Consider the following 22114-nt stretch of genomic DNA (forward strand, 5'->3'; position numbering starts at 1 on the left):
CCCCCCCAAAAGTCGGTCCTGGATCCGCCCCTGATATATATATGCATCTGTATGTAGCTATGTAAGTGAATATTATAATATGTGTCATCCGTTAGCATACAAATACAGGCAACTTTATTTCTGTATTGAAACCGTTTCAGTTATAAGATTATTAGACTTATGAAGGAGAATAAGAAAAAGAAAAGGAAATACATTAGAACGAATCAAAGAATGATTGATAACAGAATGAATTTCGCCGTCAATAAATAATGAAGAATTCAATTTAATCCACATTAGAAGTGAGACTAAATTAACAAATTACTCAGTGGTATGTCGATACACTGTGGTAGCTAAGCATATACACCACCTTATTTGTAATTCTGTGCAACCAACAACAAAAGCTTAACCAGTTAGCAGCAAATAAGGAGTATGCATGAGCAGAGAGCATTGTTTATTTATTTCTCCCTGCATGGAAAGCTTCTTTACGGTGGGTAGACAACAGACCATGTACACCGCACATTGACGTGTCAATCTATTTAACAAGTAACAGTTAATTTGTAGCTTGTGGCAAGGCAGCAACGTACGTAGGTCTAGGGATTTTAAATTTGACTTTCAAAGAAAGGAATCCAGCGATGCAAAAGACAAGAAGAACAATGAAAATAACATTTAACAGTAGCTTCTACAGAATATAATTGAATACATATACCGTATTCCTTCACTTAATACATATTGTGTAGTTTCAGTTCAGAGAAATAACTCAGACATAAGAAGAAGAAGACGTAAGTACATCTACTTCAAAGTAATTTACAGCTTTAGTAACGATTTTCATTTTTTTCCCCGCACGTGCTTAAATATTTCCGTATGACACGAGCATATTGATACAGGAAGCAGTAATAGGAAAGTGCAGAATCGTAATTTGCTGGGGCAGGATGGCAAAAGATTTAATTGCTCTACCATTTAAGATCCCTGTCGTTCGAGGGGGACCACTTCAGGATAACCCATTCTTATTCAATATAGAAAAACAATAATACAATACGAACATGACCATGGGGGCACGGTGGCTCAGTGGTAGAGCGTTCACTTCTGGTGCGTGGGGTCCTGGTTCGATCCCAGCTCGCGCCAAGTGGGCTTTGTGGTGGACAAACACCCTGTTCGTGGACTTTCTCGTGGGTTCTCCCGTTTCCTCCCACTTTATTCATTCCACTATTGCATTCATTTTTCATCATCACCGTCTCAATTAGCCTAGCCGGCATAACAGTGGGACGTAAATGTGATAGACTTCACTTCATTTTACGAACATGAATATATAAATGAAGTGTGAAATAGATTTACCGCGTCCCAAAAACAACACAAAGTAACAATAATATCTAAAATGAACCAAAAATGTGATCTGTCCTATTTCAGTAAAATGCCTATTTCAGTAGGGACCGCAGAAATAATATTTCTTAAGAATTTAAGTTGTTTCAAATATATCTCTTCAATTTGACTTCTGAAGCATAAAATGAACCCACTACACCACTTCCTAAAGAACTTAAAATTATTATAATGCTGCAGCTGATCCATCATCTGACTTAAATACAAATATTTCTCTAAAGATGAATCATAAATGTAATCTGGGTCCTACTTCTGTGGTACGGAAAACTGGGGATTCTTGAACTAATACAAATGTTCGTTTTAAATAAATAATAATAATAAAAAAAAGATTTCACATTTCACATTTTAATAGGAAGTATAGCATCACGTTTTACTAGGGTAGCCCAAATATTAATGTTTGCCCCTCCAAGAAAAGTTCGAAGTTATGGCGCTGGGTAAATGCGGAAATAGTCAACCATTCCCCAGTAGTTAGGTAAGTAGCACTTAAGTCCCCGGCTATTTGTAACGTTTGCAAAGCGTTTCTATTGCTTATGCGTACGCTTGGAATACGCTGACCATGTATTTAAATGTGGATGGATAATCACAAACGCGAAAGCAATAAAAACACGGAGAAAACGTCAGCTCGAGCGTATTTGGTGTGTTTCGGAACAATACACCACCTGCTGTTTAAAAGATGTCTAAAGCAAGGACGAAAAGGAAAGAGATGTTGCCAGGCAAGGGGATTTTAGAAAGAAACAGGTGCTTTGAAGATGATTTGTGCAGAGTACTGGAACTCTGCTATTATAGAGCTGGACTTGGCAAAAACGACTTGGAAACCCTAACTGGCTCACAGTATGATTTATAACTCTGCGAAAGTAAAGTTACCAAATAGCCACCTTGGTCGCGTTAGCTCTAGGGGGTAACGCTTCGAAAACGCATTCTCAAATTGCCACAGACTAAAAGTATATCTATGTATATAAAAATGAAAGTCACTCCGTTTGTGACTTAATAATTCTTGAACCAATCGACAGATCTCGATCAAATTTTCAACATAGATGAGGTTTGGGCCTGGAATGGTTTTTATAATTTTATTTTGATGGTGCAACTTAGAGGAGGAAGAGGGGAAGATATATATATATAAATGATCGAAAATGACCGATATTAGTGTCGAATCCATAGTTTGCGGGATCGATGAAACGAACAGCGATACTTCCGATGTCGTTTCAATCCAAATTCAGTCTCACAACTTTATACCAACTATGATGAAAGAAGAACTAATTTTCATAAATGAGATCTGGCACCTATCTGTGTAAAGTTGAATGTTTTCCTCATAATACTAGTAATAAAATCTGCTTAATAAAGTTTTATGTTTTCCTCATAACACCAATAATAAAATCTATTTAATAAATTTCAAACGTCCCAGTCTTTGTGTCACGCTAATCCTAATAATAAACAGTCACGCTAATAGATGTCACTACCTTCGCTGCCTGTATAACGAAGTTCGAATAATTGCATAGTATGTTATTTGGAGTGGTTGATGTACAAACTCGAAAAACAAATAAATTTATTAACTCTAAACCATTAGAGTTTTGAATTGACCACGTTTTTAATCTAGTGTACAGCGAGTTGAAGGCTCGGGATAAACAACAACAACAACAACAACAATAATAACAATGACCATACGAGCTTTTTTGGATTGGGTTGTTATCGAGCACGTTCTCGCACGTTTCTCGCGGTTTCGAAGAACGCCTTGGCTTATGCAACCAATATTACATATTGATTATGTGAACATTCACAACAGCACAGAGGATAAATGTTCGGGGAGTGAAATACAGACATTGCTTTTTCTCTCTTTTTATCCATGGTCTGAATTAAGACCCAGCAACGATGGATGCTTAGTCTTTTTAACTAGGTTCAGAATTCAGACCCGACAACGACGAGTGCTTACAACTATACATATATATAAAAGTGAATGTATGTATGTCATTAAATTTGCGCATGAAGAGTTACTTATAACCATCAAATTTTGTTCCCAGATAGTTCTTCACCAGATTTAATCGCGTACGAAACCGTTTCTAGGATTTTCGATTCAACAAGGAAGGGGGGGGGGGGTGTTACACATTCTGGAGATTCAAAAAGTATCAAGTATCTAATAAGCATTTAAGTTAGACAACCCACACTACTCTAAGGTATTTCAGGTTGCATATTATTCACTCCGTCCGAAGATTAACATGCGGATGAGAAGAGGTGAAGGTTGGGTGTGGAAAAGGGTGACATTGAGGATGTTTATGATTACGCTTTCATTGAAATATATATCCTAAAGGGAGTTAAGAGGGTTCAAATACTTTCTACATATCTAATCTCCGTGTGAAGAACAGGAACGTGTGGTAGTCATGTAATAAAATAATGTAATCATATAATATTTACTTATTTAAATATGTAGCTGCAATGAAATATTATATAACTTTTATTATTATCCTCATGCTGTAGTATAGGCAAAAAAAGAAACTCTACAATATAGAAGGACTACTGACATAAAAGAACGTATTGGTAGCATAAAGAACGGATTTATTAAGAATTCCATATGTCGTGTAGCTTTGACTGAATCAGCAATATGGCCATTTCAAAAAACAAAGAGAATTGGATAAGTTCCAAACTGTGCTACAGCAAAAAAGAATGCTGCGAGTATCATGCATAGAAAAGAGAAATAACAAAGGTGTTTTAATACAAGCAAAGGAAAGTTGGTAAATGTTGAGCACATAAGAGAATAAAAGTAGGAAGACTGTCCACTTAATTCGTCAATCACAACGGTCTAATACATTTCCATATCTATCTCGGAGTGTTGTGCCTAAGGACAGGTTTTAGCGCACTTAAATTATGTAACATATTTTTGGGGAACACTAGACCAATTCGGCAAGAGTAGGATGGCCAATTAAGGCAAACTGGAAATAAAGAGCTAGAATAAGGAAATAGGTTGAGAATTAGGAATTTTTATACCCATGTATACAAGACCGGTGAATTATGGGTTTATTATACAGGGTCAGGTAATGAGAATTCTCGATTGGTTGATTTGAAGTTTAGCGTCTCGTTCAATACCGAAGGTATATGAGACGTGAACCTAACGCTTAACGTGAGACCCAAACCACACTAACTTCCATCAGGAATCGAACCGTCTCTCCTAATGAGAATTCTTGTTTCTTTACTTTTTATTAAAATGTATTAGGTATGTGTGTCAATACTTCTCTTTTCATCTTCTTATATCAAGATAGACAAAAAAACAAATATGTTAGCCTTAATTCACAACTTGTCGTATCTGAAACAATAAAAACATTAAATTACTTTCTTTTTTGAATGTAATTCAACATGTGTTTGTTTTCTGAATTATACGACACAATCACTAGTGGCTCCAGAAGGATCATTTGTAGGGGCGGTTCACATTCTGGACGATGAACGTTAGCTCGAAATACGGAATTTGACAACAAAACGCAATAAAACAGCGATATATGGTATATAAGACTTTATATATGAACTAATATGTGCCCTATACAAATATCCATGTCTGAGAATCCTGCGGTATTTCTGCAACAATTTTTATAAAGGTGGTTCATGAGTACCTCAAATTATATGTCAGTAGCCAAACTGCAGATAACTGGAGCTATGGACCTTTAAAGTTCATTTTCTCAAGTTTTTGGCTAAGGAAGCATTGGTGCACCCAGGTTTGTCTATACTTTTCGTCTTATCTTGATGTCAGGAATCTCCTCCCAAACGGTATCGGCGTTCTTTTGAAACACCCGATAGAAAACGGTGAAGATAAGAATTAATGAAATGGTGGAATGAAGATACTGGGAGGAAATGGGAGAATTCCAAGAAAACACACGCACACGGTGTTTGTCCACCACAAAGCTCACTTGGAGTGAGCTGGGATCGATCCAAGGACCTTTATGTACCAGAAGGAGTGGAACTTAGAACTCTACCACTGGAACTTAGAAGAAAAAGAGACTTTGAAAAGCGGTCGCCTCAACGGTGTTCCCTGGTTCCACCACTGGACACAATCGAGAAACCAGGGTTGCATGATAAATTGATTTATTTACAGAATGATGAAATTTGCGGACCACCAATAGCATACATATATAGGTATTTATCAATAAAATATATAATCATTTTAATTATAATTATTATAATATATAATCATTTTAATTTTAATAATAATTATTATAAATTGCTGTTAATAAGCACAACTTGTAAATGGGTTATTTTGTTGCACAGAAAACATAATAACCACGCTCTTTTTAATCAGGGACAAAAAATACTGAAATTGTGAAACAAGGAAAAATGGTTTCATAATTGTTTAGTATGTATTGAATATTTACTTTGTTAGAAGCTGGTTATAATTTGAATGAACATTTGGTTTATTTACTAGCTTCAGCAAATAAAAACATTTTTTTCCCCTCTTCAGTACAGTAATAACTTGTTTACTGTTTGATGAACAAATTTGAAATTAATTTTTGTTGGGACGTAATTAGTTAAATAGAAAGAGATTAAAAATTGATCAAACGTGTTAGGTTCTGAAATTAATTTCAGATTTGAAAAGGAATTTTGCTGCATACAGAGAAACTTTTTTTTTTAATGTTTTAGCAATAATTAAGCGAGGGAAGATTTAGGATTTAGGATTTGGTTTTCTGGGCTTTCGGCACCTATGATCATGGTAATCCATCACGTTTTGAAGAATGACGTCTCTCGGCGAGCACACTATCCGGGGAAAGGGAAGGAAGAAAGAACTGGGAAGGGAAGGAAGCGGTCTGGGACCTATATGATAGGTACCACCCGGCATTTGCCTGGTGTGAATGAGGAAAAACCCAGGAAAACCTCGTTCAGAATGGCTGATCTGAAAAAGCTTTTCACACTTTTTCGACCGAGTGCCCCTGAGTGAGGGAAGAAAATAGAGTTCCCATACGTGTGGTATGTAGTAAAAATACGTAATCTAGTATTCTTTACCTAGAGGTGGGGAACACAGTGGTTCAGTGGTAGAGCATTCATCTCTGGCATGTGGGGTCCCTGATTCGATCTTACCTCTCCCCAAGTGGACTTTGTGGTGGACAAACACCGTCTGCTGGGTTTTCTCGGGGTTCTTCCGTTTCCTCCCACTTTCTTCATTCCATCATTTTATTCCTTTCTCATCATCACCGTCTTCTTTTGTCTAGCTGGCATAACCGTGGGACGTAAAACTCAAAGATTTCATCTTATTTTTTACCTAGAGGTTATTAAGAGTCGTAAAATATGTAAACAAGTCTCAGACTGGTCTGATTTTATTAGATCGTTATTACGACAGATTTGGGAAAGTAAAACAATCCGTCAGGGACTAGCCACCATAAAAAATACTACAACATTAGTATTTCCTGAAGATTAAAATAAGCACAGCCTAGGTATAGCTGTAACCACCTGGTTGGTAACTCTGATTGTATAACAATTAACTTTAAATCTCTCAGTATACTGTGATTAAGTAGACGAAGCTTCTGTTCTCCATTCGCAAATTCTAGAAACCAATTAAGGATTCCCAGAAACAGGCATTTCTTAATGGCAGAGGAAGATATTTTTTTCGGTTCCCTTTTAACTCATCAGAGCTTTGTAATCATCTGTGATGAGTTAAGGTCAGGTAGCGAAAGTAAAAGTTCAATATTAAAGAACGGGACAGGATGAGTGGAAATGTGCAGGTGCGCTGCATGCTTAATAAAAAGCCCCTAAAAAAAAGGTTTATGTGTATCTTTTATTCTTAGTTTAATATAACCTTTTGGCTATTAAAGGCCTCTGGAAGATTTTTTCTTAAAGTGAAGCGCCACCGTCTTTAAAGATTGAACTGCGCTGTCTAACTCTGGCAGATAAGAAAGAAAAAAAGAAAACAAAACAAAATTACAGCCAGGAACCCTCACTGAAAGTAATATAGTAAAGTATAAAGTTGTTGCCAAACTTTCAATATGCTACCTTACCACTTTTCTTAATGGCGAAGAGCTTTTTGTAAGGGTATTAAAAAAAAAAGGATGGAAAAGTTTATATAACAGTGATTTTCATTCTCTTTTTCTGCATTCCATATCTGAGCAGGTAATGTAATAATATACGGATCATCCAAGTACGTATATTATTTGAGTTTCCTCCTTTATTCTGAGGATTGCAGATTTTTTTTTCGATCCAGTTGTTTCAAACGTTATTTTCTACGTCTATCCAATATTACTGGTATTATTATTACTTACACATTCTTTGTTATCCTTTGTTCTCTTATCATTTTCGACGTAGTTGTTTGTATTTTTCTTTATTATGTGACTTCAACTGATTTGTAACGGTTGGTATTGTGATGTCTATTAGTTGTATCTCTTGTTTTACTTTGCCTTTGATGTCCGATCTATTGTGATTTACTTCATTTCGGTCAGTAATATTCTGTCCCAGCAAAACTCTCTCCCTCTCTGGCCTATGGAAGAAGGAGGTTCAATGCCGCGTTCACAGAAATTCTCCATTGACTTCTATCCTTAGCTAATTGGATCCAGTTTCTACTTTGCATTCCTATTTCTGCCAGATCTATCTTAATATTGTCCTCCCATCTGTGCCATCTTAATATTGTCCTCCCACTTAGGTACATTCCCACTTCCGTGCATGTCAAAATCCTTCCCAGTTCCGTACAAGTGCAAGATGCAATGAAATGTCATGATTTAAAAGCGAGATAAGAATTCCCATTTCCGTACAGGTTCAATAGTTGGCGCTATTTCTGGGAATTTTTGTTAGTTTTTGAGCAGAGGAGAATATGGAATCTAAAGGTTTTGTTTCGAGTAACAGCCACAGCGAATACGAACTCTTGAATAGTTTCATTTTGCAGACTGCCTAGCACGACCTTCTTTTATTGAAGGCACTTTAAAAGCTGCAGCAAACCTTTCTCCCAAATTTTTTATAATTATCCAGATATTGGAAGTTCAATCCTAATATGATTCCACTGGTTTTTGGCCTTTTCCCGAACAAGAGAAAGCATATATATGAAAGGTTCTTTGTAAGAGCCGACTTGTGTATCCTTTGATGTGATTTGTGAATTCGTATTAAACACATTTCAGGGATACATTGCTCGAAATTGAACTCAACGTGAAGAGTTGAATCGAAAAAAAAAAAAAAAAAAGACAAAATTATGGAAAGCATGTGTATACCTTTTCGTATTTCCTTGAGCATGCAATTCCATATCCTTCTCTGCTTAAACTTTGTTAAAAATGCACAGAAACAGTGTCAGTTATTAAACATGTACGGAAGTGGGAAATCTTTTATCAGTGTCAAAATATGTGTCATCGCCCATGCCACTTTTACGGATCTGGGAAGGATTTTGACATGTACGGATCTGGAAATGTACGCATCTGGGAGTAATCTCTGCTCCTAGGTCTTCCTAATAGTCGTTTTCCGATTGGTCTTCCAGTTAAGACTTTGAAAGCGTTCCTCCTTTCTTCCATTCTGGCTATATGACATACCCACCTGAGCTTCCTAGATTTCATGACCATAACAATGTTCGGTAAACCGTATAAATTATGTAGTTCCTCGTTATGAAGATTCCGCCATTCCCATTCCCGTTCCTCTTGGGTCCGAATATTCGTCTCAGGATCTTGTTCTCAAATACTTTCAGTTTACGTTTTTCCCTCAGAGTAAACGACCATGTTTCGCAACCATACAGCACAACAGGTATGATTATCGTTTTAAATATGCTTTAGAATTCATATTCCTCGACAGAATTCGCGACGACAAAAGATTTTGAACTGACTAATAACAGGAATTCACTGTTTTTAGTTGTCTGTCCCAGTACAATTTGTCTTTATTATTAATAATAATATTAATTTCCTGACTTTTCCCAAATTCAGTTTGAACAACTCATTATTGCAAATTAAGAACTGGCTACGAAATATGCATAATCTCAATGTGGGTGAATAACAGATTCAGGATATTGATCTAACATTTTTTTTTCATTTTATACAAGTATGCAAAAGATGAAATAGACATTGAACTCAAAAACAACCAAACATTAAAGATTTCTATAAATGTAAAACGCGAATTAAGTTCTAAATGCTCTTCATTTACTCAGTGGTAGAGCGCTTACCTATAGTGCGAAGGGTCCTTGATTCAATCTCAATCACCTGAGTTCCTAGTTGACAACATCGTATCCATGGGCTTTTTCGAGGTTCTCCAGTTACGTCCTACAATCTCTCTCCATTAATTTCTTTCATAACTTATTCATTTTAGAACATAATTGAGGAATAAAGATTTCATTTCATTTTTACTATTCTTCAATTTTTCTTCTTTATTATTCTTTATTCTTTTATATATAAATTGGAGAGAAAATACACGATATATATTAAAAACAAAAGATTGATTTTTTCTTATCAAGTTCAACTTCAAACTGAAGTGACAAGTGCTATCATTTGGAAGGTAATAAAAAGGGTTATTTCTTCCTCTTCAAGAACTTCCTCGGAATGTCCATTTCGAAAATCTTCTTCATTATCGTCTATCAGACATTCTGTGCACATTTATAACAAGGGCATTATGTGCAATAGAGCATGTGATGGGAAGTCGATAGCTGGAATTATGTATGAGTTAAGTAACGGAAATCGTTATTTAACAAAAGGACGGGAGTTACAGCGCTCAGTTTCAGAGACGAAAGAATCAATTACCAAACTTGGAAGACTCGCGCTCTTTACTGCGGTTCTATGAATTAATTCTTCCTAAGTATCACTGTTGTGTTAAAATCGTTAAGAGTAGTTTGTGAATTATCAGGGAGTGAGTGGAGTCGTTTGTAGTATAGGCCTATCATGTCCTTTTTTCTAATGACTATAACTTATCTGTAGGTGGTGATATATATATATATATATATATATATATATATATATATATATATATATATATATATATATATATATATGTACGATGAAAGTACATTTGAAAGTTTTTTAAATGACATCGTTGATCTTTTCTTTGTTCTACAGGGCAGTTATGAAGACTAAAACAATGGTAACAGCTCATTATTCGAGAGAAGTTTGTCAATGGTTGTCATGTTTTCCAAACATAATTAGGTTAAACTCCCTCGTGGCTCTAGCGTACGCGCCTTTGGCACGGGTGAACCAGCTTTGATCTTGGAATGGAGCTCATGTGGTCTCACATTAAGCTATAATTTCATATAGTCTCTGTGCTGAAAAAGACGTTAAAATCCAAATTAGCAAACTAATTAAACATAATTAGGAGAAAGGATACATTAGGGCTCGCGGTGGATTCTGTGCGAAAAACAAGGATTTAAGATAATATTCAGGAGAAGATAGCTACTAAATCAGTTAGTGCTGTGGGGGCGGGCGCCGAAGTAAGGGGGCACCAAATTCGGAAAGAAAAAAAAAGAAAAGAACGAAAGAAAAAGAGAGAGGAAAATGTTAGGAAAATGCATATGCACAAATGTAAAATACAAGGAAACAGTAATAAAAAGTGCTCAAAATCAAGGAGAAGCAGGGTTTATTTTGAAAATTTTCTTACGCTTCGCGGCTAGTCTGTACGGTGACGCCGTCGTATGCTCTCGCTCCGGACACTGATTTTCCCGGGCACTGTACTAAATAACTGTTTTAGATTCTCACATGTTGAGAAGAAAACACATAAATATGGTTGAATGCTCGAGAAATGTATTGATATTATTAACGGACATATAGAACAGAGATAGCTATTTTCCTTAGCTCTCGCTTAATTCAAATCCTCAAATAAATATTTAACCGTCGTCTTCCCGTTTACGTAACACCATCATTTACACTTGCCCTAAATAGTGACCATTTTCTTCCTCAGTCGCCTTTCAAAACATTGTTGTCCTATTTGTCACCCTAAAATGAAATTATTCGCGTCCTCATTCTATTATATTAAAAAAAAAAAACTGTCCTTATTAGCCCTCAGCCTCAGGCACTGGATGAGGGTAAAGGGGATCCTCATGAGGGCAGAATGACACTGAGATATTTTATAGAATTATGGTCATTTATGAATGCTTTCACAACAATAATGTTGCAGAATCGTGTATGACAACTCTTATTCGCGACACATGAATCACGTTATATCTTACGAATTTTAGTATAGGCTGATGTAAAGTGCAGAGAGTGGACATTTGGAAATAAAGTAATCACAACTCGCTTGAAATAAATGAGCTTTTTAAAACACCAGTGTCAGTTCAACGCGTTCTGGTCTAAAGATCAAAAAATTCCATTAATTTAACCTGCTCCTATCTTAGAGACACAAGACAATAAAGATTCGAGTCGGTTCGAGGAGAAGATGAAGAAGATTCTCTTATACAGTATACTCACACTAATTTGGCCCTCAACAGTCCGGTCTCTCAGTAAGACGACCGTCAAAACGGATTTCTTTTTCCCTTTTGAATCAAAAGATCTAATATATTTTAATCAAAAATTTTCTTGAAGGCCTTCTATCTGGAAAACTACATAACCGAACCCAAACAATCAATTAACTCAGTATGATGTGCTTATTCCGTAGAAAATACGAAAACTTGATTTAGGGGCTGTTCAAAAATTTTCTGCATCTTGATACAAAAACTAATTATTGGCCAAGATCGTAATCTTTTGATCACTTTTGGTTTTCCCAAAAATTCTTGTTCTCCTATAGGCTAATATCGTAACCACTCAGACAGTGTTGTGATTCCAAACCAACAACTTGCGAAATTTTACGTTTACATTGGAGATTTTGAAGCATAAAAAAAGTGATTGTCGCGAATTGTGTTCAGTCCTAGTGTCCAAAAGAAAACATGTAACGCTAAATCTATCAAAGAAATTGGAAATCTTAGATGAGTTAAAAACGCCGCTAAGTATAACATAGAATATAATCTAAATACAAAAAAATAGTAGTTATAATATTCTGGGATTTTCGGTAATTCGGCACACCTCTGCGAGAGAAGTGGAAATCGAATCAGGCAAAATAGGATTACATATACAAGGAAAATACTAATCATGGTGCTATATAGTTTCATAAAGTTAGAGGTATCATTTAATATCAGCGTAACTTCTCTGCTTCTCCAACATTTGTGACTGATCTTTTGCTCACTTTCCTTCCCTCACTCTCTGTATGATATGAAATCTGTAGATGACATGACAAGAAACGTACGATGCAAGGATAAGAAACTTTCCGATAGGGAAAAGCGAGAACAGAAGATCTACAGATAAAGTTTCTGACAAGTATTAAGCATATGAATGAGAACAAGCTTATTGAGTTATAAGCGGTAGAGAATGTTCCATGTTAGCTCGCTAATGAAGATAGTTGAAAACACGTAACTTTGACAAAGACTTTTAAACTATGAAACATTATTGTGATTCTCATATCTTTTTTTATTTTTATTTGTACCATGGAAGTTCGCAGATATATTAAATTCTTTGCTGCAATGAAGAGGTTAACTTCAAAGCACTGTGAAAGCGTTTTGTAACATTATATTGATTTTTATTTTTCGTATGAAATTTTGTATCCAGTTAAAAGTCATGGTTATTTCTGTATGATAGCGAAAATGAAAAATGAAGCAGTACGCATCAAAACGTACAAAGCATAATTTAAAAACTACAAAATAATCCAAACACAAAATATTAACAAAAATGATGTATGTCCCTGTAACGGGAAAACAAATAACAATAAATACAACCTGCTAATCAAGAGTGTAATTTTAACTAACTAACGAACTCTATGAGCTATGGAACCCGGATGCTCAATGCCGCGTTCACAACAGCCCTCCACTGACTTCTGTCCTTATTCAGCTGGATTCAGTTTCTACTTTAGATTCCTATTTCTGTGAGATCTTACTATTGTCCTCTCATCTGCGCCTAAATCTTCCAAATAGTCGTTTCCCGATTAGTTTTCCAGTTAAAACTTTGAGAACGTTCCTACTTTCTTCTATTATGGCTACATGTCCTGTCCACATGAGTCTCCTAGATTTCATGACCCTAACAATGTTTGACAGACGGAATAAATTATGTCGTTCCTCGTTATGAAATTTCCACCATCTCCTATTCCCGTTTCTCTTGGATCCGAATATTCGTCTCAGGATTTTGTTCTTAAATACTTTCAATCTACGTTCTTCCTTCAGAGTAAGCGACCATGTTTCGCAACCATACAGAACAGGCATAATTAACCTTTATATATATATATATATATATATATATATATATATATATAGTATATATATATATTTTAAGCTTCAAATTCCTTTACAGAATTCGCGACGACCAAATATTTTGAACTGGATAATAACACTTTAATAAGAGCATAATTTTAGACTTTCAAATTATGTTTTGCGTAAGTGTCGGAACTGTTGTGGAATGCCTATGTCTGTCCGTTTGTCTATAGGTATCACAACACACTGAGAAACGGTACACTGAGAAAAATCCGTTTCCGGATATCGGTGTGTTGTTCCTTACTACATAAATCAGTACGGAACATACGTTATCCGTATGCTACATCCCTTAGATGTTACATCATGCCATTGCAGGATGTCTGATATCTAACATTCTTCCTTTTCTTACATACACGTGTATGTTACCTTCGTCAGCTATATGTTATTTACGTCCATTTGTATGTGAGATCCTGACTACTTACATTGTTTCATACGGAAAGTACGTACATATGGAATCTTTATGCAGAAAGTACACTCATGCTCAAAAATTAAGGATAATTGCAGATTGTGGTCCTACACAACGTGGCACTACACAAAACTGGCGCTAATAGCATAGGCACATAGTGAACACAACATACGAACAAATTAAACATATCGGTACCACGGTATTTGTGATATCCACGGTTTCCACGCCATTGGTGTAAAGTTGAGAAACACATGTGCTACACAACGCCACTGTTTCCTGCGCATGTACCCCGACATCAATATGGGATATGATCACCATGCACACGTACACAGGCCGCACAACGGGTTAGCATACTCTGGATCAGGTGGTCGAGCAGCTGTTGGGGTATAGCCTCCCAATTTTGCGCCAGTGCCTGTCGGAGTTCCTGAAGTGTCCTAAGGGTTTGAAGACGTGCAGCGATACGTCGACTGAGAGCATCCCAGACATGCTCGATGGGATTTAGGTCTGGAGAACAGGCAGGCCACTCCATTCGCCTGATATCTTCTGTTTCACGGTACTCATCCACGATGGCAGCTCGGTGGGGTCGTGCGTTATCATCCATCAGGAAGAAGGTGGGACCCACTGCACCCCTGAAAAGGCGAACATACTGATGCAAAATGACGTCCCGATATACCTGACCTCTTACAGTTCCTCTGTCAAAGACTTGCAGGGAGGTACGTGAACCAATCATAATTCCACACCACACCATCAAACCACTACCTCCATACAGGTCCCTTTCAAGGACATTATGGGGTTGGTATCTGGTTCCTGGTTCACGCCAGATGATAACCCGGCGAGAATCACTGCTCAGACAATACCTGGACTCGTCCGTGAACATATGTGAACATAACCTGGGACCACTGTTCCATTGACCATGTACTGTGTTCTTGACACCAAGCTTTACGGGCTCTCCTGTGAACAGGGGTCAGTGGAATGCACCCTGCAGGTCTCCGGGCGAATAAACCATATCTGTTCAGTCGTCTGTAGACTGTGTGTCGGGAGACAACTGCTCCAGTGGCTGTGGCAAGGTCCCGAGCAAGGCTACCTCCTGTACTCCGTGGCCGTCTGCGGGCACTGATGCTGAGATATCGGTCTTCTTGTGGTGTTGTGCACTGTGGACGTCCCGTACTGTAGTGCCTGGACACGTTTCCTGTCTGCTGGAATCGTTGCCATACTCTTGAGATCACACTTTGTGGTACACGGAGGGCCCGTGCTACGACCTGCTGCGTTTGACCAGCCTCCAGTCCCCCTATTATTCTACCCCTCATAACGTCATCAATATGTGTTCTTTGAGCCATTTTCAACACATAGTCACTATTAGCACGTCTGACAACATCTGCACACTTACACGCTGCACCGTACTCTGACATGCACCAACACACCTCTGCGTATTTGGACTGCTGCCAGCGCCACCGTGCGACGACCGCACCGCATGCACCGCACCGAATGAGCAAATGCACCGCATGGTCCTACCCCGAGGTGATTTCCAACCGAAAACCGCCCACCAGAGCGTTGTTTCACCATGTATCCGCATTATCCTTAATTTATGAGCACGAGTGTATTATAAAACATGCGTTTTCAGTTATACGTTTGCTGTATGTTAAGTCCAAAAACTACAGGATTTACAAAGTAACATACGATTTTACGTACGCCACATACACTTTTTTCTCAGTGTAAGAAATATCGAGATGGTGTTTCTTGCAACCGATTCGGCGTTCTAAGAATAGGTCCCATCTTCTCCATGAACTTTTTGTTCTAAGTCGAAAGTGGTTGAAATTAATTAATTCCAATTTGAATATTTATCGCCATAGAACAAAAATTGTAATAGGTAGCGACTAGTGGTTTTTTTGCAATCGATTCAAGGTCAGAAGAGAACATACCATCACAACTCGCAACACCCTATCGAAAGCGGAAGTGGTGGAAATTTTTTACTATCACTTCTGGTTTAAATACTAATTTCTACAAAGGAAACGCAGTAAGAGGTGTCGGAAAGTGGCTTTCTGCAATCTATTCAGCTCCCAAGAATAGGTTCCATCTCCTTCCCAAAACCGGAAGTAGTTGATATTTACTGGTACTTCCGGTTTCAATACTTAGTTTTTCATAGAGCAAAATCGGTAAAAGATATCGAGGATTTTTTTTGCAAACTAAGGGTCAGAAGAATTGGTGTGCTCTCCTCCCTTAACTCTCTATGCGAACCGGAAGTGGTTCCAACTAACGATTTCTGGCTTCAAAATTTATCGCAATAGAAAAAACAGTAAGAGCAAACGTTGAGTTGAGTTGATTTTGGGTTTAACGTCCCGTTCAGCAGCGAGGCTATATGAGACCTGGAATTACTAATTAACGTGGAATCCGAACCACATGAGCTCCGGCCGAGAATCGAATCCAGGTCTCCCACGCCAAAGGCGCGTACGCTAACCGCTTAGCCACGAGGGAGCTCAGCAAGAGTTAACGACTAACACCTTGTTGATATGGATTCAGCGTTGTATCTTTGATCTTATTGCCTTATTGCAACCAGTATGTACTTACAGATGTACTACTTGAAGTATTGAATTCATAGTTCAGAAGTCTAGCGTAGTTCCACACCATGAAACGAAACTCACTTATATATTTATATTTGTAGTACAGAAATGAAGAATTTGTTCCAACAGAATAAAAACTATCAAATATTATTGGCAACGAATGAGATACCGTTTACCGTCCAAAAAATTAGTTTTTTTTGTATTCATAATAATAATAATAATAATAATAATAATAATAATAATAATAAAATAATAATAATATATTTTTGAATATTGTAATATACTACATGCTTGTGTCTATAAAGAATCACATGTGCTCCTGTTTGTAAACAACAACCATATGTATTTACGATAAAATACTACACCTTACGTTAAATTACTACAAGAAACAAACGACGAACCACCAGCACCCCTTACAGTCACATGACAACAAGGAAGCAGCAGCACCACCGCCACCCAGGAGCACCTATACAACAAAAAACAAAATCAACAGGCAGTTACCAGTCGGCAATTGGTCACCCCTTCTCTAGGTTACCTAAAGCTCTAAAAAAACGTCTAGCTTCTGCAGAACTAGGCTTTTCTTTTTCTCCCGCTTTGCTTGCTTCAGAGCTCTGTCAAAATCCCAATCACAGTTGCTTAGCCTGCTTCGGGGCTCTGTAAATCTTAATTCCCTCACTGCTTGCTTCAGAGCATTGGGGTTTCCTACGCCACTCGACTTAGCTTGCCTAAAGGTCTGTAAAAGTTCTGTCTTAAAGCTGCATAGTCTTGGGCTACCCTTTCTCTACCTCGCATTTAAAGTTACATTGAAGTATTCCTGTAATACCGTTGTATTATTAAGTATATATATATATATATATATATATATATATATATATATATATATATATATATATATATATATATATATATATATATATATATATAACTTACTCCTCTAAACTCTAATTTAATCTACCTAACTCTAACTACTTCCTGTAGAAGCAGAATTTTACAATATTCAGATTCAAATATGCGGATAAAATTCGTTATTAGAATACTTGATTAGTTATTCTGATAACAAACAATATTTGAACAATTACTTGATAACGCACAAATATTCGAACAATTACTCAGATAATGAACAATTATTCGAATAATTATTTAGATAACGGACAATTATTCGAATAATTATTTAGATAACGCATAATTATACAAATAATTATGCAGATAACGCATAATTATACAAATAATTATTTAGATAACGCACAATTTTTCGAATAATTATTCAGATAATGCACAATTATTCGAACGATTACTCAGATAAAACAGAATTATTCGAACAATTATTCAAATAACGAACAATTATTCGAACAATTACTCAGATAACGCACAATTATTCGAACAATTACTCAGATAACGCACAATTATTCGAACAATTTCTCAGACAACGCACAATCTTTCGAATAACAAATAATGATATAATTTTTTTTTGAAACAAATATTTGGATATTCGAATATCTTAATAATAACAGAAAAGTACTCTAATAATTTTAATAGCACCACTCTAGATTTAACACGGGCTCATGAAACGTTACTAGACTATGAATTCAACGAGCAATAGCCGAGAAAATTGCTATATAATAGCACATACAGTCTATCAAAAATTTTTACTAGTTACTTCAGCCCGAATGCACCTGAGATAATTCAGGTCTCCATCTTGCTTTGGGGGAAAAGCAAAAGTTTAGAAGAAACAAAAAACTACAGAGAAAGAATATTTGCATATAATTATATTTATATGTGTGGCATTGAAGCACTTGACAAGTCTTTTTAAAAGTGAAAGGAGACTGTTTTAAATATGCTGATATGTGCCTCTAATACTTAAGTATGGAGAATACGTCTTCCCTCTGGTAGCTGATACTTGTATCAACCGAACGTCAAGGAAACAAGGACGCAAGTATGGCAAACTACTCCAAGCTGCTTTGTTATGGCCTTCAGGCAAAAATCTTCTTTTTATTTATATGGTTTTATTTATTTATTTTCTTCGAAACAAGATTTGAGTGCAGTCCAGTAGTGGAATTAGTAGTAGTAGTAGCAATAGTAATAATAATACCAAACTCTGCCACTAGTAGACGATATTGCTTCTAATAGTAGACCTAGATGGAAATGAATGTAGACAAAGTTGTTAAACCGGCATCAATTCTTTTTTCTTTTCTTTCTTCTAAAAAAAAAAAAAAATCGGTCAATAGGAGAATATTATGATCCCTGAAGCACTAAAGGCTACTCTGTTAGGTAATGAATTTCAGAAAACTAGAAGGAAATAGCCCCGAAGAGTGGGCTAATATATTTTTATGTACACACATAATGAAGGTAGCAAAGAGACTGTAAATTTCTGCGTCAATGTGTTATTAACGCAGCAGTAGTAGAGGATTTTTGTAGTAGGAATTAAACCTCATTTTCTGCGGAATTGAGGTCCTGTTGTAATAAAACAGACATACTGTATAATGTGTTATTTAATGCTCAGTTTGATTACTGTTCGGTAAACCTGATTTGAACAAAACGTATACGAGGTGAGCTTTGCGTCACCAGTAAAAAAATACAGCAGTCACAATTACTTTATTTTCTGTACTGTTCTACTCTCGCCACAGCGTTTTATTCTTATTTCGTTTTCTTTTTCCAGTAAGGTAGAGATAAATTGCTAAGTGTTATAGGCTCTTATAATAAAATTTTCTTTTTGCTTAATTAAATAACATGTCTAGCACGAAATGACCGTCCAGATAGATTTATTTGAAAAAATATTAAGAAATAACAGCTCAGAAGATGCATAAGACAATCTAAATAAATCACTAATGTAGTGATATATTCTTATTGACAACTCAATAAGGGATTGAATATTTTATTAACAAAAAATACGGGAACTCACTTATTGGCTATAGCTAACAAGCAATCATTAATTAATTAATCTAATACAGTGGTTCTCAACCTAATTCCTATTACGATCCTGATTTAACACATCCTCCTGCCAGCGGCCTCCTTACAATTTCTGGTTTGTAATAAGCTTATGTGGGATTTTTAATATGCCTATTGCGGAGATCTCACGATATCCACCTATTTCTGTAACAGTAGAATCCATTTCTTGTATATAGTGGATGCAGTAACTTCCGTAAAAACGAATGGATTAAAACGAAATTTGGTCAGTTCATTCATATTACAAATATAGAATCTGATCCGTCATACTGTTTCAAAATGGACGCAGTTTGAAAATTTTAAAACTTCATAACCATTAACAGTATGTATAAAAATAAAAATATGCTTATCAGAACAAAATTCAAAATAATATTTAAAAGTATTTTCTGGTATTAGATTCTAATTATATCTATCTCTTCCACTTATCTTTGCGACCTCCAGATTGAGAACTTCTGATCTAATATATCAAAATGAAAGTGACTTTGTGTTTGATTGTATCACGGGAAAACCGCTGAACCACTTGAAAGAAATTTTGGAATATAATTATCACTTACCTCTCCATGGCACTTGACTAAAATACATATCCCAAAGGGTTAGCGCGGTTCAAAATATATCCAAAAATAAAGTGTCTTACGAACACGTCAAGTTACAGAGATGAAACTTGATGTATAAACATGTCATTATAAGTACGACGATGCATGTAGAAAATTGCAGATTTCATGAAGTTCTTTAAATTTTCGTAGCTCAGGTAATAATTGGCTTAGATATATTGTAGATCTAAGAAACGAGACGCAGGATACACAAAATAAAACAAAGATTCGGCAAAGATATCGCTTGCGCCTATTCAGCGAACGGTTACCCCAGGGGAGCAAGGAAAATTGAAAATGCTTACAAATATGGTTCTTATTTCATTTAGGTCGTAATGTAATATGTTATATATTGTTCATCATTACTCTAAACTTAAAGGTGTTAGGAAGCCTACCGAAAATCCTCAAAATCAGTAATTTACTTTGTTATCTAATAACTGTTTTTCATTACGACGAAATATTTTCCCAATGTAACTGCTATGCTCAATAAGTTAATAAATAAATATATAAACATATAATAATTCAGTCAATAGTCATGTCATTAAACTTTTCTTCATCATTCACGCCTTTTAAGAGATGATATTACACCTAAACAATCGCAGATGAAATAACATGCCTACAAAAAATAACCTTTTAGTATTACCTTCCTCACATGTAAACTATTTGAACCTTTAGAGTTAAATTGAATTCCATTGCTACCGTGCTTCGAGGCGGAAAATCGAGGTTAGGTTCCAGACTACGAAACAAGATGATTCTGTCAAGACAACAAGAGCCATTGTGTTCTAAGCTTCATTCCTGACAACCACATAAAATGCAACGTGTATTGGTTCCAAAAAAACGTTCCAGTTTTGTATGCAACCATCTGAATGTATAGCCTTTTCCTTCTGTTTTTCTGCTCTAGTGAAACGCCACTGGTGGAATACTAAGTGGCCGTTTGTTGTTATTACAGCTGCTCTATCTATACAGATAGGGAGATGCTTCAGAGCCGTGACTGGACTAAGAGAGGCACAACGGTGAACGCTAGGAATTGAGGTAATAAGGGATGCAAAAAGATGAGACAGCGGAATGGAAGCTAATCATTTATAACAGTTTCCAATATTATTCTTTTTTTATTTTATTTTGGATATCTACATGTGTACTTATTGCCACATTGGAATTTGAAAGAACCCTGTAACAGATGTCAGTATCAAGTATTTTACACACGGATGGAAAATCAGTCTTAACTAAAGAATGCAAAATATGAAGAAAAAGAAATTGCATTTCACGTGTACACCACGTGGAGGAGTTTGATTTGTATGATGAGGTATTATTGCAAAGTAATATTATTGAAACCGTAAGTGGTAGTAGATTGATGCAGGTGAATCACTTCCGGTTTTAGTAAAGAGATTAGAGGGAAGATGGAATATGTTCCTATAATCTATTGCAGGCAACAACTTCTCGCTATGATTAGGCCTACTAGTTTTGCTCTATAGGATAAAGGTTAAAACTGAAAATGGTTAATTTCTACAACCTTGGTTTGAATATAACTTCCACCACCCAAGAGCCCCTTCGTGGCTAAACGGTTAGCGTAGGCGCCCTTGGCGCGGGAGATCCGGGTTTGATTCTCGACGGGAGCTTATGTGGTTCTGGTTAGACGTTAATCAGCAGATCCCGTCTTATATAGCCTCGCTGCTGCTGAAAGGGACGTTAAAATAAACTCAACTCCATCAACGAACTCAATTCCTAATTTTCAACCCTCTATATCCCGGCTAAAATTCATGTGGATCCATCAAGTAGTTAAGATTTTCTTTATCTCCTGATCGGACACATGGACATACAGTTCAAATAAATAGAGGAGTTTTAGTAAACCAAACTCATTAAGATAATATGAAAATTGAAAGTGCCAAACATGAAATTTAAGCTTTTACGGCGCTAGGCTACCACCTTGGACCACTCGACTATTCCAGTTCATTAATTTACATGATAGTAATTGTATAACACATTACACACAAGCATAGGCTTAGCTTGAGTGGAGCCAAAGAAGGTCACGCTGCATCCAAAACACCGTGGTTCATTAGATGACACTAATCTCAAGTTTACTGCAGTT

The 22114-nt window shown here is 36.3% G+C and overlaps 1 protein-coding gene across 5 annotated transcripts in view; it reads right to left on the minus strand.

Moving 5' to 3' along the window:
- LOC145670265 (uncharacterized) overlaps positions 1-22114 on the minus strand; it is a 325665-nt gene that overhangs the window by 258941 nt on the left and 44610 nt on the right. The window lies entirely within an intron of this gene.

The sequence above is a fragment of the Thermobia domestica genome, chromosome 14 (genome assembly GCF_964235325.1).
Source record: "Thermobia domestica chromosome 14, izTheDome1.hap1.1, whole genome shotgun sequence".
NCBI lineage: Eukaryota > Metazoa > Arthropoda > Insecta > Zygentoma > Lepismatidae > Thermobia > Thermobia domestica.